The following is a 6,612-nucleotide window of genomic DNA, read 5'->3' on the forward strand; positions in this document are numbered from 1 at the left end:
CCAAAATGAGTTTTCATATACAACATGGTAAACCTGTGATGTGTCTGTTTGTTTCTCTTTTAGAATGCGGATAAAATATTGGAGAAGAGTACCCCGTTATGCAATGGTAAAGGAAGTAATGCAGATAAGGTTCAAGATAGTGAGACATCCATGTTGGTCTCCAAGAAAGCTGATAAAAACTATATTGAAGACATTGAGACAACCCCAAAGTCCTGTCTTGATGTAGTGTTCGAGTTACTGGCCACTACTGCTGGCACCAGCTCTTCGAACTCGCTGCATGAATCGGTTCGGCTTCTTGAGTCTCAACTTCAAGTTGAAAGACATCGATCAGATGTTATGCGACAGGAAGCCGAAGGACTGAGGAAGTCCCTGCAGAATTCAGATGCATACTTTCTGGTGCAACAGCAAGCGCTGGAGGATTTAAGCGCCAAACAAGAGAAAGTTAATAAGCTTGCTAGGCAGCATTATGGGTACCCAGGATATTATTTCTTGAGCTCTTCTGAAGTGGTTTCAGTTCTGGACTTGTTTTGCTGCGACGTTTATTTGCATTGGTCACCAACTTTGACAACCAGTGTATGTGATATGCTGCTTTGTTCCCTATATTTGCACTAGTGGCGAACTTTGATGCCCAGTGGCTGTAATATGTGTAATAGCCGTGATAGCCTAGTGTAAGTTGCTTGCTTATTTATTTCCTTGTTGTCTTGTTTATTTGTTTGCTTGTAGTCAGTGCAGTTCTTTTTCCGCGGTTTGCTAGTGGCCGCAATAACTTATTTTTTAAAACTAGGCCACAATAACCATGGGCTACATATTTACTGTAGTGAGCCTGGGCCTTCTACGGTCCGTAGAAACAATGGGCCTTATACGGGCGGTAGAACAATGGGCCTTATACGGGCCGTATAATCGATTGGCCAAACATGGGCCAATAACGGACCGCATTATGGGCCGTAAATGGGCTATGGTTGGAATCATACGTTCATGGGCCAACCATAATGGGTCGTCGTTAATAGGCCGTATTTGATGACACTATGAAAACGGCCCAACGGATTAATGGGCCACAAACGGGCCGACTATAACCACGGGCTGAATTTGGCCCACAAGCAGAAAAGGCCAGTAACGGGTCGTAAGTAACGAATGTTGGAAATCAGCCCAAGAATAAATGGGCCCTGAGAAGGGATAGCACAGGCTGGAAACGGCCCAATGGAATAATGGGTCGTTAATTGGTATAAAGCGATACACTGTTCATTACGGGCCAGTTTCACCACGGGCCGTTAATGGGCCAAGTGTTACAAAGGGCCTCATATGGGCCGAAAGACGTCATGGGTCATACATGGGCCAGAAGTTACAACTGGCTGGAATCATATTGGACGGCCCAGATGACGCTACTGGGCCTAATTCCGATAGGCTGTAACGGGCCCTGAGTTAGCAGGCTGTAAATGGGCTATATGCGAACAGGCCGTTAATAGGCTTTCTATGGGCCGACCCACTACCTTATGACCAAGTCAAACGGGTCGGCCTTTTCACGGGAATGGGCCTCTATTGGGTCGTGCCACGTCTCGAAGTATCATAGGCGCCTTCTGTCCAATGAGTGGATGACATATGTCCCAACGGTGAGCCGACACGTGTTTCCTCCAGCCAATGATGATTTTACACGTGGAAAATCCCCATTGGTTGTGGTTGTTAACGGGTTAACCGGAACCCGATAGCTTAACAGGGACCCGTTATGGTGGATGCCATGTGTCGTTCACCCTTGACGAAAGCACTTCCATGACGCGCCATTTATCGTCATGGAAGTGGACACTTCTGTGATAATAATTTTGGTATTGTCATGGAACACTTCTACAACAGCACAGGTATGACTATCTTGATTCTGTCATAAAATCATCATGGATGTACATGCATGACAGAAAACGTGACCTACTGTGACAAACACGTATCATCACGGAAGTGCATTTTTTTGTAGTGATATCCAGCCCCCAGACCGCGAACGGCCACGAAAGCGGGATGGTCTGGAGGCCCTGAGCGGGCTGGTGGATCTGTTTGGCATGGAATTGACAAGCCTCGCAGGATCTCACCAGCTTAGTGGCATTGTTGAGCGTCGTGGGCCAGTAGAACCTGCTGCGGAACACCTTGCCCACGAGGGTGCGTGACGAAGAGTGATGCCCACAATCCCCGCCGTGGATGTCAGCCAGCAGCTCGCACCCCTGCTCCTTGGAGATGCACCACAGCGAGACGTCGTTTGGGCGCCTTCGGTAGAGCTCACCATCCTACAAGCAGTAAGTGGTGGCCTGATGGGCCGCGCATTCTGTGTCTTCCTCCTTCTCCGGCAAGGTGCCTCGGAGCAGGTATGCCTTGAACTCCTTGGTCCAGCACCCCTCCGAAGGTTCGAGCGCCAGGAGCAAGCGGGCTCCGGAGGTCGGACCGCAGGCTGGAGCGCCCGAGGAGGGGGCCATGGGCGGTTTCTCTTGAAGCAGTGTTGGGCCTTTGATGGGGGGTGATGGCTTGAAGAGCTGTTCCTCGAAGACGCCAGGCTTCTGGGGTTCGCGCCAGAACACCCTCTTGGCGATGTCGTCCGCCTCCTTGTTCGTGCCATGCAGTACGTGCTACAATTCCAAGCCCAAGAATCATTTCTCAATCTTGCGTACCTCTTCTAGGTATGCCTCCATGTGCTCGTCCTTGGGCTTTTATTCCTTGTTGGAGAATTTGACGAGGAGCTGAGAATCGCCCTTGATGGTGAGACGCCTGACCCCTAGGGCCGCCGCGACCCTGACGCCAGCGATCAGGCCCTCGTATTCCGTGATGTTGTTGGAGACCTTCTCGCCATGCTCACCGAGTAGTAGAGCTTGTCCTAGGTAGGCCAGATGAGTACGGCTCTAGCCCCCGTGCCCTGGTGCGCGAACGCGTCGTCGAAGTACATGACCCAGCTGTCAGGCGCCTCATCTCCGGGTGTGAGGGAACGGTCTTCACCCACCCCTCGGTCCGGGGCGTCAGTCCATTCTGCCACAAAGTCAGTGAGGGTCGCACCCTTGATGACCCAGGTGGTGCTAAACTCTAGCTGGAACGCCTGCAGTTCGATGTTCCACTCAGCAACCCTTCCCGCAGCATTGGGGCTCCGGAGCATCTTCTCCAGGGGGTATGTGGAGACGACTTTAATGGGGTGGCCTTGGAATTAGTGGTGTAGCTTCCTGGAGGCGACGAGGAGCGCGAGCATGAGCTTCTGCGCCATGGGGTAGCGTGCACGCGTGTCACGCAGCACCGTGTTGACAAAGAACATGGGGTGCTCGACGAGGGAAGAGGCATCGACGGCATCCAGCCCCTCCTAAGACGAGGGGGCCTTGACAGCCTTGCCGTCCGGTGGGGTAGTCAAGGCCTTAGGAGCGCCGTCCTGAGGTGGCAATGGTGCGACTGTAGGTGGGGCGCTGCGCCGCACACCCGCTCCTGCGCACTCTTCTCGGACCGCCACGAGTGTTGTGCTAGCCGAGTGGGGTGTGGCGGCCAGGTAAAGCACTAGGGGCTCAAGAGGACGCGGCACCACCATCACCGGAGGGCTGGTGAGATACCTCTTGAGGTCTTGAAAGGCAGCCTCGGCCTCCGGAGTCCGTTCGAACTAGCCTTCTTTTTCATCAGCTTGAAGAACGGAAGGGCGCGCTCTCCGAGCTTGGAGATGAAACGCCCCAGTGAGGTCACACAGCCCGCGAGCTTCTGCATCTCCTTGAGGGTTTGCGGCGGGCTCATCTTTTCTATTGCCTTGATCTTCTCTGGGTTAGCCTCAATCTCTCTGTGTGACACCAGGAAATCCAGCAGCTTGCCGGACGGGACGCCGAACATGCACTTCTCTGGATTGAGGCGCAGGTTTACCTTGCGCAAGTTGGCAAACGTTTCTTCCGAATCTTCGACAAGGGTCCTTTCTTCCCGTGACTTGACCACTATGTCATCGACGTATGCCTCAGCATTCCTCCCGAGCTATCAGCCCAGGGCAATGTGCATCAATCGCTGGAAGGTTGCACCAGCATTGAGCAGCCCGAACAGCATGCAGGTGTAACAATACACCTCGCATGGGGATAGGAAGACTGTCTTCTCGATGTCCTGCACCGCCATCTTGATCTGGTGGTAGCCTGAGAAGGCGTCTAGGAAGCACAGCAAGTCGCACTCGGCGGTGGAGTCGACGATCTGGTCGATGCGTGGGAGAGGGAAAGGGTCCTGAGGGCAAGCTTTGTTGAGGCTCGTGAAGTCGACGCACATGCGCTCCTTCCCGCCCTTCTTGGGAACAATGAACGGATTGGCCAGCCAATCTAGGTGCGGCACTTCCCGAATGACGTCGTCTTCTTGTAGCTTGTGGACCTCCTGGACGATGAACGACTGCTTCTCCGGGGCTTGCCACCGCGCCTTTTGCTTCACCGGGCGCGCGCCGGGGCACACCACCAGATGGTGTTCCATCACGTCTCGCGGGACGCCAACCAAGTCCGTCGCCTCCCATGCCAATACATCCTTGTTCTCACAGAGGAAACCGGCCAGCGCCTCTTCTTGATCTGGGGGGAGGCCGGCACCTATGGTGAAGGTGGGGCCTGAGCCCCCGTCGTCGACTGGCACTTGCTTCATCTCGGCCCGGTCCTAAGAGAACAGTTGCTTCTTCTTCGGGGGGCGCGGCCTCCGGGATCTCTGAAGTGCCCTCAGCGTCTGGCCGCGCGGCCGCTGCAGTCTTGAAAGCGAGCTTGAGGGCCAGGAGTGCATCCTTGGTGTCTCCCACCACAGAGAGGATGCCGCTGCTCCCAGGCATCTTGATGACGTTGTAGCCGGGGTGCGTCGCCGCCATTAACTTCGCAAGGGCCGGATACCCAAGGATGGCGTTGTACGGGAGGCAGATGCGGGCAACGTCGAAGTCAATGAGCTCGGTGCGGTAGTTGCGGCGCGTGCCGAAGGTGACAGGGAGGCGGATCTGCCCCAGGGGAACGATGGAGCCGTCGACCACCCCTGAAAAGGGCCTGGTGGGGGCGAGCTGGTCGTAAGGCACCTGGAGCAGGTCGAAGGCTTCCACGGAGAGGACGTTGAGGCCAGCGCCGCTGTTGATGAGGGTTCTGGTAACCGCGACACTGCTGATGGTCGGCGTCCACAGCAAGGGGAGCACGCCGGCGCCGACCGTAGTCTTGGTGTGATCCCTGGAGTCGAAGGTGATGTCGGTATTAGGCGCCGCCCGGCCTGGAAGAGCCCTCTGCCGCGGCTGGGCGGCCCTCACCTGTCGGAAGAGCTGCTTGACGTACCGGATTGAGCCCGGCACCTGCGACCCACCGAGAATGGCTACAACAGCGTGGGGCTCAGGCGCCACAAAGCGCGGAATGAACAAGTTGCGCAGCTTCTCCTAGGAGGTCACCGAAGACTCCGGTAGGCTAAGCATCCAGGAGTGCGGCATGCCTATGAGAGCCATGGGGAGCCAGTTCGCCATGGCCTTGTTGTCGCTGTTCGCCGCCACGATGCTTAGCTCGTACAAGCGAAGGAACTCGGCGGGGTTCCCCGTGCCGTTGTACTGCGGGGGCAGCATCGGCCTGAACTTCTGTGGCCACCGCACCTGCCGCAGGGCGGGGAAAAGGCCCGGTGGCCCATTATGTCTCCGAATACGCCTGGCGGGTCGGACGGCGCCTGCCATGGGAACCACGCAGCGCGGGCGGAGCGCAGCTGATGAAGAGGCGGATCTTCGACACGCCCCTACCTGGCACGCCATATGCCGGATTCGGGGCTCCGCAGACCCAAGAAAGGTTTGAACTCTGGGGCGTGTGCAAAGAAATCAATCTCTCCAGCCAACCAGCTCGTCGCCCCACGGCCTAGCTCGATGAACAAGGAAGAAGATGAACACGGCAGTTTATCCAGGTTCGGGCCACCTTGCGGTGTAAAACCCTACTCCTGCTTTGTGGTGGATTGGCCTCATGAGGGGCTGGGGATGAACTGGTACAAGGGATGAACAACCTCGCGAGGTCTGCTCTGGTGAGGGAATGAGTCTACCCCTTCTACGGTGGTGGCTAACCTATACTTATAGTGGCCTTGGTCCTCTTCCCCCAAAACATAGGCAGGAAGGGATTCCACAGCGGCCAAGTTGAAAGGGGACAAGTAGTACATCTTATGCTGACGAAAGGTGGTCTTCGCCTGCAAAGCTTCTGGTCGTGACGCTGTGGTGGGCTCGACGATGACATCCGTCCTGCCGTCCTGGCGGTCTTGGTCTCGTTGCACTGGAATGCAAACCTTTGCCACATTCCTCAGGAACCCATGCCTGCGCTTGCCTCCTTATCACCAAGAGAAAACTGCCCCTCCTACGCCTGCTAACGCCCGCCTGGCCTTGGTCGTCATGGCTTGCGTCATCGCAACCTCGGGAGGTTGGGCACCTGCATAGGAATTTCTGCTCCTCGGGAAGTAGCCTGGGGAGGCCGCTCCCTCCGGAGGTCTTGGTGTCGTCCGCCTCGTCAGGCATGGCCCCTCGCGAGGGTCTTGTCTTGACGATCTGGTAGATGGGCCGTACTAGGCCGTTAGTGGAGCCACGTCATGGGCCTCACGCAGGCAAGTCTGGGTACCCTGGTTCCCAGAACGCCGACAATTGCGACGTTGATTAGCTTGAAGGGGTTGAGCGGG

Source organism: Aegilops tauschii, chromosome 4, assembly GCF_002575655.3.
Source record: "Aegilops tauschii subsp. strangulata cultivar AL8/78 chromosome 4, Aet v6.0, whole genome shotgun sequence".
NCBI classification, from domain to species: domain Eukaryota; kingdom Viridiplantae; phylum Streptophyta; class Magnoliopsida; order Poales; family Poaceae; genus Aegilops; species Aegilops tauschii.